Source organism: Rissa tridactyla, chromosome 1, assembly GCF_028500815.1.
Source record: "Rissa tridactyla isolate bRisTri1 chromosome 1, bRisTri1.patW.cur.20221130, whole genome shotgun sequence".
Classification (NCBI taxonomy): domain Eukaryota; kingdom Metazoa; phylum Chordata; class Aves; order Charadriiformes; family Laridae; genus Rissa; species Rissa tridactyla.
The window spans coordinates 182,431,802-182,443,808 of NC_071466.1; positions in this window are offsets into that span (position 1 = coordinate 182,431,802).

The following is a 12,007-nucleotide window of genomic DNA, read 5'->3' on the forward strand; positions in this document are numbered from 1 at the left end:
TAAAGATAAAGCCTCCTTTGGAGGATAAAGGTAATGGATTCTTTTGCCATGAAATTGTTGATCATTTTTGATCAAACTACTTGATCATTTTCCTCCAGGAACTGCCTGTTCTCCTCTCCTGTGCATGTGTGCTTTCAATACATTGCCTGACTTATTTTTGTAATTGCTACGGAGCTTTTCTGAGAGCGTTTGCCTGTTAGAGCTTGGTTCTCCCCTAACTTTCAACCTGATGTTGCCGCTGCTGGGTTTGGGGTGGAATAACAGAGCTCCACCTCGCAGCTGGGACCAGACCGTGCCCAAACTGTCCATGGCGGCCGTAAGAATGGCAAAGTGCAGGAGAGCAGGCGAGTCACTACAAGATGGGCTGGGGCGGGTGACAGTTCTGGGACAGACAGGCAGGGAGAAAACCGGTGCAAAAGGACTGCAATGCAGACAGACCGTGAGCAGAAGGTTTTCGTTGGCACCTCTGTGTTGCTGGCCTAATTTTGTAGGAGTCTATATAAATATATATAGAGCCTATATATATCTAGGAATATATATAAATATAAATAAAGTCCTGCAAAATCTGTGCTAGATGCCGCCTGCAGTTGCAGCTGCAGGGTTTATGTGACTACTGTAAAATAACTACACTATTTGCAGGGCAACAGTGTTCAGTCTTCAGGTACCAACAATCTTGGCAAAGCAGCTGGTTTTGGACAGACGATTAGGAGAGGCTTTGCTGTATCCCACTATTAACTGGGGTATGCTGCCATGATGTTACGAGCTGACATCTGAAGCTTCAGAGCAGTGCAGTGTCATGCTTTATTTGTTCAGCTCGCTGCTGATCAGATAAAATATTTAGTGGCACTAAATTTTGGCTCCGTGGTGTATGCATTATTTGCTAAAAAGCACTGAGAAGTTTTTTAGTGTGTGCAAGTCGAATTCCTCAGGGTAGAGGCATAAAGAGACAGCATCGCCGTGCTGAGTTGTTAAATCCCATACAGGGATGTACAACCTTGAGCCAAGACCTGTAAGTTTCCTGCGGTGAGGCTGATGTGGTCCTCATTCAGTCGTGCTGGTCAGAGGCAAAATGAGGAGGGCCAGTGGGAGATGCTAAGGGAGATGAGGGGCGACTGCGTCAAACTGAATTCCCAGTCTTGATTTTGATTTTTGTCTTGGAGTTAGTCCTCTTTGGCAACACAGGCAGAGGAAACATCGTCTCCCACCATATGGAATAGCCTGATGGTCTCTTAAGCATTTACTTAGTAAAATGTCAGACCCAGGTGCAACGTTGTCTTTGACCAGGGGAATCCAAGTCGACTTCTCCCTTCTCTGCATGAGAAGATGCCAGCGCTTGTCAGAGGGATGGGTGTGAGGGGTTGGGAGCACTAACAGGTTTAGCCTTCTGCTTTTAATCCGATGCTGCAAATCTGTCTGAACTATTTTAAAAAGTTGTGTGATTGAGTCCCATTCTAGGTATGGAAGCCTTTTTGTAGAGCTCGCCTCCTGGAGCTCTACAGTGCCTGGAGCTCTGTTGAAGGCAAGATGCGTAAGCAGAGTAAAAGCTCTCTTCCCCTTCGCTTCATGCATCCCTGTCCAGAGAGAGCAAGAGCAAATTGCTTTCAACTGTCACTGGGTAATAGGTTTTTGGGAAAAGCCTGTTCCTTGTTTGTTGTTACAGAAGCAGGGAATTAGTGCGATGAATCAAGTCCCCACCCCAAGCTCCTGAGCAATTTATCTAAAACCATTTTGCCTGCAAATTCAATATGCTTAGATGTAGTTGATAAGCCGTTTCCACGCTGAAGTTATATTCTGCAAGCAGACTGGTTTGGCTGGGAGAACTCCAAAATTCCATATACTGAGTTTTCCCAACACACCGGTGGCTTCAAGCCGGCTGACCTGCTCGCCGTACCTCACAGGGAGAACAGCAGGACGCAAATTTCTGAAGTCGTATGTTACCCACTCTATTAGATATAAATTAGATGGGTCTAAATCTTGGACCAGCCTAGTGAGAATTGTGGCACTATCTAATTTTTCTTGCTATCCCTGTAGACTGCAATGATATCCCAGATCCACTCATCCCCGAACATGTAAGGCTCTCGATATCTAAATATGCTGTAGGTGCCTCAGGCCCATCTCTACGTAGGAATGATTTGTTAAAACAATGGCTGCTAGATTAGGAATGGCTGATTCCAGATGTTTCTGACTGAAATTGTAAGAGAACTGTAAAAAAAAAAATAATAAAAAAAAAAAATCCCACCACCACCTTACTGATGAGTTTGTAAGTATGTCCAAGAAGGAGGTGCAAGTCCGGAGTTCAACAGTCACAAGCTCTTGCCATATCTACCTTTAAAGCTGTCAACCAAAACATCTTCGGGGGCTGATAAGACAATAATATATTAAAAGCATAAAGCTCATGTTTTAGAGTGTAATTTGCTCACCAAGCAACGAGGTACTTATCCATCTGGAAGGTTATTCTGCAACTGTGCGTTATAGGGACTTTATGCTTTTCATAGTAGCATTTTCTTAGGCACTTATTTTTATAAATTGTGTTTAAAATGAGCCAGATACAGCTTCTTCCAAAGCTGCAGAGATTCAGAGACTGCAGAGTGTGTGGGCATTACATTCAGCACAGGTAAGCAAATTGCTATTTGCAATTTTTGTACCCCGTCTTAATGTGTGAGATCAAGGTGTTAAACTAAATTTTTTCTTCAGTAAAGTAGAAAAACTGCCACTAGAGGGTGGTATTAATACAAAAAGAAAAAAGTAATTTTGGAATCGATCTCTTTCCAGGATAAAATAATTTATACTCTCCTACACGTTTATAAACATGGGATAGGCTTTACTGCTCTAGTCAGAGTTGTTTGAGTCTTGTTGGCTTTTTTCCCTGTCGAGTGATTTATGTAGTTCTGTTTCAGCTGTAAACAGCAATAGCAGGTATCTAGTTTCATACCTTAATGCATATATGAATACTAAAATGATGTTGTTTCATCTTCTTTGCGAGGGACTTTTTGTTGAATTGCAAAAAAAAAAAAAGCCATAGAAAAGCTTTAATGATTTTTTCTGTTGAAAACTACCCATTCGCTTAAAATTGCATTCCATTTTCAAAAAGATGGGGTGGGTTTTTTTTTTCCTCCTCCTTCCTTTTTTTTTTTTTTTTCTTTTTTCTCCCTAAACAGTGGGAGAACTAAATTAGTTTTTCCCAAGGCAATGCAGTATGATTGTATAACTGTTAAAAGTCCATTTAGGGAGCATCAGGCTAGGGTTTAAGCCTCACGCAAACTAGGAGGGTTATGATAGTCTAATGTGGGCAGAGCTGCTGTGGGTATATAACTGTATAGATATATATATGGTATAACCATATATTATATTAGTTATATATGTTAAACCATATAAAACATATTAATCATATGTTAATTAGCAGCAGGGACCTCGCTCTCTCTCCTCTAAGAGGAGAACAAGCTAATTTCATGGCATTTTCAGCGTGATTGTTGCACACGGGGTGGGCCTGCGGGGCTTGGCAGGGCTGTGGGCTTGCTGTGCCCAGGAGCCGGGGGGGATGACAGTGTCCGTAGGCTGTGGGAATGACCCCGGACCCCCGCCACAAGCTGCTCCAAACCTGCTCCATCCTTCTGTGCTGATGGCCAAGCTCGTGCATCACCCGTGCTTCACCCTCTGCCCTTAGGCTGGGTCAAAACCCAGTAATAATTGTATTTATTTTTCCTTCTTCCGTGTTGGAACGTAGCTGGATGAAAGATATTATCTGGCCGCGAACTTTTGGGCTTTGATGGGATCTGAACAGCTTTAGCGTGTTGTTTCCCCTGCTGCTGTTTTCCATCGCCGCACGCGATGACAACTCTGCCAGGCAGGCAGTGGCCCGGCCGGCGCTGGCGTGTTAAAATGAGGATCGCCTGGGTTTTGGTGGTGCACAGTAAACACATTCTTTCATCATGACGATGTTGAAATCGTGGCTCTTCAGGGGACAGGCCGGTGCCTTTGAACCAATATTGCGACTGCGTGCGTGGGATGCAAACGCAGCGCGTAAAAGCCACCCCGTGGTGTGCTGGTTTAATAGAACAGATTTTTCAATGACTCAGCGGGAAGATGAAAATTTTCTGCTCGCATTTAATCTTAGCCTGATAAATCACTCGGGGGAGGGGGAAAGAAGAAGCAACAGTAAAATGCACAAAATTAGCGCTCTGGGGAAGAGATGGGCTTGGTTTTGGAGAGCCCGTGGTGGCGAGGAGCTTGGCCGGCGGCGTGGGGCTGGGGAAACATGGGGGGAGGTTGGATTAAACCACGAAGATGGGTTGGGATGGGACCGGCTGCGGGGCAGAGCCGAGCCCTCGGCCGCCGTGGTGGCTCCTCCTGGTTGGCAGGTTGGCCACTGTGCGTGTGGTTAAAAACTCAGGGTGTTCAGCCGGTTGCTATGGCAATGATGTAGCACGAGTTGTCATGGCGATGGGGTGGAATTTTTTCATCACATTCCTGCAGGAGGGTGATGGATGCCGTTTGGGGGGCTCTGAACTTGACCGTTCGCCTCCTGTCCTTTTCCTTGGTAGAAACGTTTGCACCCGCTGCGGTCGGTGGATGTACCCGTCCTGCCAGTACCGCTGCCTGGTTTTCCGCATCCTGATGCTAAATTTTTCTTTCACGTTTAGAAAGTTAAGAGCAGCTCTGGTAAGCCGTAAGTTGCTGAGCCTAACCTAATTATGGGCACTGTTATAGAAGGTGTGTTACTAAAACAGGTTTCTGCTAGCGAGGCTGTTCCCAGACACTTCCTCAGTCTTGTGCGTGCTCTTCACCTCCCTATCTGCCCATAATAGAATTCAATAGGACATTAGGTCCCCATTTGAAAAAGTAATTTTAAGCTGATCCAAAGTAAATTTGCTTCAACTATTCCCTTTTAGCACAGAATAATGTATGTTCTGCCTTGAAAATGCATCTACAAAGATGCAGTTTTATTTGAATTGCCTTTGCTTTCTCTTCCTTCTCAGGTTTTAAGAGCGACGCGCAATCTTTCCCCCGTACTCATGGGCTGTGCATCAGTTCCTCCTGCTGAGGGGCTTTTTTTCATTATAGATCATCAACGGGGCAACTAGGCAGTATGTAAATTACATTGCCTTCGATGGTCCTTTCCTTAGGAGAGCTGGTGTAACTCCTGTTTTACCCCTGTAGAAACAGAGAGCATACCCATCAGCTATGTTTTTTCAGTTGTGCAAGAAAGTAAACTCCTAGCATGCAGAGCGTATTCCACCATTTGGTTTTGTAAAGATAAAAATCTCATATTCAGCTTGATTTGAGATAATGGCTGTTTTTAAAAAACAAAGCATTCTGCTCATAAGCTACTTTAAAAAAATAAAAAAAAATAATCCCTAAACCCTTCATTACATGAAAGTTTCTGCGCTAAAACATACGCCTCAAAATGAAGCCTGAAAAATAGCATTAGTGGTGTTTCACAACGGGGCGTACACGCTGCTTTCGTAAACTGTCTTCTGCAGGCACCAGGGAGTCTGGGAAACGGAATGTCTGAATTTGGGGTGTACAACTTAATAGCACTGGTGTTTCCTAAGTGTCTTCAAGATTTTATTCTGTCCTGTGCTTTTTTGCAGGTAAGTCTTGGGTGTGCCGGCAGAACCGTGTTTATTGCCAGGGAGCACAGGAACAGTATTGGCTCAGAAACATCTCGGGATTTGGACCTGTACAGCGCTGGGTTGGAATCTGGGTTACACTTGAGGCTGCGTAGCTTTGGGTTTAGGAAAGTAATCACAGTGATATGTTTTAAGTCCTTTTTGCTTTAAAAGGCTCTGATTGCTGTGTGCTTCAGCATACGACTAATGCGAGGAGCTCCTGTCCACCACGCGGGCTGGAGCGCTTGTTCTAGTTTCTCTAAGCGAAGTCCAGCTCTTACAGCATCGCTATTGACATCTACAAAGGAGAGTTTCTTTTATTTTTTTTTTTCCTTGTTCACAGCTTTATAATTACTCCCATAAATGATGTTAGACTCGTTGACCTGAGAAACTAAGTTTTCAGAAATTCACTGTGCTGTGTGGTTCCCATGTACTAATTTAAGCAAACAAAAAAAAATAAAAATGCATCCTCTGGGTGAGGTAAGCTCTCAGCTCCAAGTTGCTGGGAAGCAATGAGGTACTACCATGTGCTGGTCCTGTTTTTCCAAACTTTCCTGGATATACCCAGGGGTCCCAGTTCGAGATGAGGTATGGAGCTACCTTGACCTGTAGTCAAACCTGGGGCAGCCTTTCTTAGTTGTGTTCTTAACACAAGCTTCTCAGAGCCATTAGTTTTACAAGAAACTATGTAAAATGTTGGGAAAATGTTGCTCCATCTCATTAAAGATCTTGCAGGTGTGACACCTCTGCTGTATCACCTCATCTTCCTACCGTTTGTTGCTTTTCATACGAAATATTCTGTGCTTTGACTTGCTTGAATCTTTCGAGTGCTGGACTTAAATCCAGAGTCTCCTTGGGCTGTCACATTGACACAAAAAAATAATCGCAAGGTGGGAGGCCAGCACAGTGCCCATCTTCTTCTTCAGCTGTTGCATCAGCCCTGGAAGCCATTCAAAACCTCCCCAGATAGTCCCCGCTCTCCGCTAGGATCCCCTCAGCCTACTTCTGTTTGGGTTAATGCAAGTCTGCGGTCATGGGGCAATTACAAATAAATGAAGTATGAAAGACTTCATAGGATCTTTATTTGGCTATTTATTCAGGCATAAACTGTGATGTGAATCCAGCTGGGTCCCGGCTTGGGTGACGCCAGCGAATGAAGGTTTGTAAACTGCACGATTGTTCTGCAGGTATATTACTGTGCATGATTTTTGGCAAGTGACCTCAAGAAATCTCATACCACAGTGTTGTTTTGGGTGGGGTTTTTTTATTATTATTTTTTTTTATTTTATACCTTATCAGTCTTTCTGATGATAAAAGAAAACTGGCTTTTGAAATCGTGACTAACTCTGGCGTTACACTGGTATAGATCAGAAGATTTATGCCCAGACTCGTTGAGTGCTCCTTCCCCTCTCCCTCCCAAATGAAAGACGCAATATCTGTCACTGTATCCGGAAAGAGGTGGATTTAACTGTGTTCAGCTGCTCCAAAAACTTTAAAGCTCGCCGAGATGAAGGGTACTGTTTGAAGTCACACTAGTAACTTCTTACAGCGGAGGCTGCTCACAGGATTAGAGGACGCGCGAGCCTGCTAATGAGTAAATTTGGGGTTTATGAGCACTGAGAGAACTTTTTAATGATGTTAAACTAACTCCACTAGATAGTCAAACCCCCTTGTCTTTTGGGAAAGTGTTTATTTACAGGGACAGCATTGGTTCAGAAACTTGTTCCCTTGCTAGAAGGAGGGTTTATGAAATTGCTGCAAATATTTTTTAATAGGAAGCTCTGAGTGAGTGTTTGTCCTAGAGAGTTTTCCAAGATGTTCAACAAACTATTACCATTAGTAGATGAGTGGAGGCAATTTTAAGCAGCAGTAAAACTCCAATGATATGTGCATCACTGCTTCTTTACGTGGCAAGGAGCGTTAATGAGAGGTTGCAGCATGCTACAAGGAATTACCAAAAGAAAATGGCCTCGTGACCCAAACTGTTTCCTTCTGTGAACAAAGCCAAGGCACAGATGACGTGCTCTCGATGCTCTGCCGTGAACGTTCTGCAGAACGCTGCTTGTTAAAATGAAGAGAAAGTCCAGGAGGGAGGAGAAGTCGTCCGTCCATGTGAAGGTAACCGGGTGCTGGTGAGCTGGTTTTGGTGGTGGACTGCATCAAAGAGGATTTCAGCTTGTGACGTTGTCCCTTTTGTCCTTCCCAAATACGTAAATAAATGTATATCCATAAAACACTCGGGGGGGGTTATGCTTTCTTGATGGGTCTGTTGTTGGCTGAGGAAAAATGTTAGGGAACTTTCCCGATGCGTTGGGAGTAGGAAATGGGCACAATCTTGAACACAGGAAGTTCCACCTAAACATGAGGAGGAACTTCTTTACTTTGAGGGTGGCAGAGCACTGGCACAGGCTGCCCAGAGAGGTGGTGGAGTCTCCGTCTCTGGAGACATTCAAAACCCGCCTGGACGCATTCCTGTGCAACCTGCTGTAGGTGACCCTGCTCTGGCAGGGGGGTTGGACTAGATGATCTCCAGAGGTCCCTGCCAACCCCTGCCATTCTGTGATTCTGTGTGAAACCTCCTGTCTCCCAGGTGTGGGGTAGGGGTCCGAAACCCGTTTGTGTCTGCGTCGTGTGCATGTGTCATGGAGGCTCGAAAGAGAAACCGAGAGTTATCGATCTTATCCTTGCAGGGATCCGAAAGTAATTGGTTGCACAACAAATGGGAGAAATGAAAAATGATGTTGTAGGAGTTTAATCAAGTGGCTGCTAAAAAAAAAAATATATATGGGGATTATTTCTCTATAAAACACTCTAAGAGCTTACCAGGGGACACCTGATGTTAACAGATTCATTTAAAAGAAAGTAGTATTAAAAAAGTAATGTTTGTGAAAAGCCAGTGGCTGCAGGACATTTACAAACCATGAATGATTAACAGCTGGAGTTTAAAATACCTTGAATTTCCATCGCTCCCCGCGGTGTTTGCGACCTGAAGGAAACGAGTAGGAAGGAGCTTTAGGTGTGTAAGAGCTGAGGCTCTTGAGTTTGGGGTGAGACTTACCGCTAATAAAAGTGTTACAAAAATCTTAATTTATATGACTTATATTTCACCGGGTGAAATACTTCTCCTGGGGGTCCTGCTGAGCCTTGTCGGTGTGCGCTGCTGGCGGAAGACAGAGCTTCCGTGTTTCCGTGCCCTCGGATCGCTGAGCTGAACTCCCTTGACAAAACATGCGGCCGCTGAAGTTTTCATCCATTTCTCTCAAACGGAGGTCCTTTGTCTGACAGCTTTTCCTTCGCGTTCTTAAATATTACTGTTTCCACGGCAGTATTTGCCCAACCGCACCCCAGCTTGGAATCTGGGGTTTCCCCGTGTGCCCCCGGGGGGTTTCTGTGCACGAGGGGGCCAAGGCATCCCAAAGCTCTTTGCCTGACCTGACCAGTAATTTTCCTGTAAGTCATTGTCCCGTCAGGAAATGCTGCTTCGTGAAACCCAGGATATTTCCTGGAGACACACTTCTTCACAATATTTCATTCTAGAAAGAGCAGAAAAAAGTATTTTGCTTATGCTAGATCAGAATTGTTTTGTAGAAGATGTTACAATGAAATGCATTTATCCTATAAGGATGAAAGCATTGCAGCAAAGCATTTCAATTAAAAAAAAAAAAAAAAAGGTAAAAAATTTCACTTAGGAACAAGTTACAGAGATTCTTTTGTCCATTTTTCTTACGGAAAATATATTTAAGCTTGTAGAATTTACTGTGAAAGGGAAAATCCTATTACAAGTCTGCTTTGTTTTCTTTCTCTGTGCCGCTTCATTTTGGTTTATGTCTTGTATTAGCGAGGTGTTTGGCTGTGCAAGAAATAATGTCTTCTCAGTTTGTGGTTGACCTTTTGATTGCTTAAGCTTATTTGCTGCATGATATCTTTACAGTCCGGCCTTCTGTGATTTATAACGTGGGTATACGATACTTTCATAAAGATGCAAGGTAGAGTTAACGTCTAACATATAGAATGAGAGATGCAGTTGTAAGTCTTGCGTCCCCTAAAGGACTGTGGGGACCCATCGGGTTGGTATTCAGGCCTGGACGAGAGGGTGTCACTTGTGAAATAATTAGTCAAATTTAAAGAGAAGCCAGTCGGGGCAGTTTGGTTTAGGCCTTTTGGAGGGTTTTTACCTTCATAAAAATCCAGGTGGTGTATTTTGGAGGAGAAGCCAATAGACTAAGCCCTGTGTTTCCGTAGGGGTTCACTTGTTGGGGTGGGCTCTCGCACAACTGACTGAACGCCGGCGCTCCCCCCATGAAATGTGTGCTCGGCTCTTCTTAAAAGGGAAAACCTCCAGAAAACCCACACAAATTGGGAGCAACTGTTATGAACTGAACCATGAATTTTTAATATTTGGATACCCTGAGGTACAAACTAGACCTTAATATAAATTACTTTCATACTCCGAGTAGTGCATGTAATGATACACCAAGGGAACTGCAGTTCTGAAGGGAACTCTCTGCTTTTGGGTTAAACAGGGCAGTTTTACAAATAATCACCCCGGAGACGGGTTTGTATCGGATCTGTGCACGGGGAAATAGTCTGGTGGTGCCTTTCACTGCCTGCCTGTGCCCTGTGTCTCACCTCCTGCTTGGTCAAGACTTCTTGCATGGCCTTGGTGGCCCCGCTGCAGCGTGGGCTGTTGCTCCTGAAAGGAGGGCGTAGCGAGGTGGGGGTCGGTCTCTTCTCCCAAGTAACAAGCAATAGGACAAGAGGAAACGGCCTCAAGTTGCATCAGGAGAGGTTTAGATTGGATATTAGGAAAAATTTTTACACTGAAAGGGTGTCGTGGTTTAGCCTCAGACGGCAACAAAGAACCACGTGCCGCTCGCTCGTGCCTTCCTAACACAGGAAGAATCGTAAGAAAAGGCAAGACTCTTGGGTTGAGACAAAGGCAGTTTAACAGAACAGCAAAGGGAACAGGCAAACAACAACAACAACAACAACACGGATAGGGGAATATACAAACGCGATTACAGAACCGCTGCTCCCCCGCCGCTCGCCGCTCGGACCCGGGCCGCCCCAGCCCGCTTTTAAGCGGCAACTTCCTGCCCCCTCCCCCGGCAGCTCAGGGTGGGCGTGGCTCACATGGCATGGAATACCAGGAAAAGTTAACCCTATCCCCACCGGAACCAGGACAAAGGGTTATTAAGCATTGGAACAGGCTGCCCAGGGAAGTGGTTGCGTCACCATCCCTGGAGGTATTTAAAAGACGGGTAGACGTAGTGCTTAGAGACATAGTTTAGTGATGGCTTTTGTCAAGTTGGGTTGATGGTTGGACTCGATGATCTGGAAGGTCCCTTCCAACCTAGGCCATTCTATGATTCCTGCCTTCAAACAAGGTAACGGGCACAAAAAAACCCCTGTGGTGGATAGGAAACTTGACAGGAATTGAAGCATCACTTTTCACCTGAATTACAGTGAGGTTTTTTTTTCCCCCCCTCCCTGATCTTTGAAGTGTTGAAACATCAGAGAAAACTGGGCTTGAAGTGTCCTGCAACATTCCCCAACCTGTGCTGCTGCTTTCCCCCCATCCTGGCAGGGAGGAGATCCTGATGCAAAACGGCTCCTGGCACATCGCGTACACAGGAGCAACTTGGAGCTGCTTTGCTGCCTCTTTGTTGATTTTTTTTTTTTTCCTAAGAAAAATGGAAAACTCTTTGTGAATGAGTGTATAGCCGCAGAAAACCCTGTCTGCTTTTGTCAAAAGTTTTGTTTCACCTTTCACCGAAAGGAGAATAACATCCCTCTAAGGAAACACTGAGTGATCCAGAAATGTGGTTGGGAAACTTTATTTTTTATTGTCAGGCTCCTGCGGCACCAGAGGCCGCAGCAGGAACAGGGAGCGGGGTCTGGGGCTGGCGCGAGAGCTGCCGGGTGGGAACATTTGCCGCTGTGGGAAGCTGAACCGGGCATTGCCCAGACTCACGGCGTTTGGGTGTTTTTCCCTCTGTTTTACCTTCCCGGGTGGTGGGGGGTGCGGGATGAGGAGGGGGGCGAGGGCAGGGTGGGGGCAGGCAGGAGGGGGGACAAGGACAGGCATCCAGCCGGGACCTGCCCAGGCACCGTTCAACACGCAGGGGCTTTCCCGTATTGCTGTCCCAAACACCTGTGTCGCATGGAAAGCGGATGATTTTGGCTGCAAGATTACCGTTTTGGGCTACCATGTTAGAAAGCGGCTTCTCCCCCCGCCTTCCCGCAGCCCCTCCCTTTCCTTTGTTTTTCTCTGAGAAAATACGTGACCATTAAAGAGGAAAAGTCCTAAACGTTGGTGCAGTAAACCAGCATATACAAACGGGTGGTTTTCAGAGTCTTTGGCTTTGCCAGCTGAAAGAAATGTCTCTTGGTTCTGG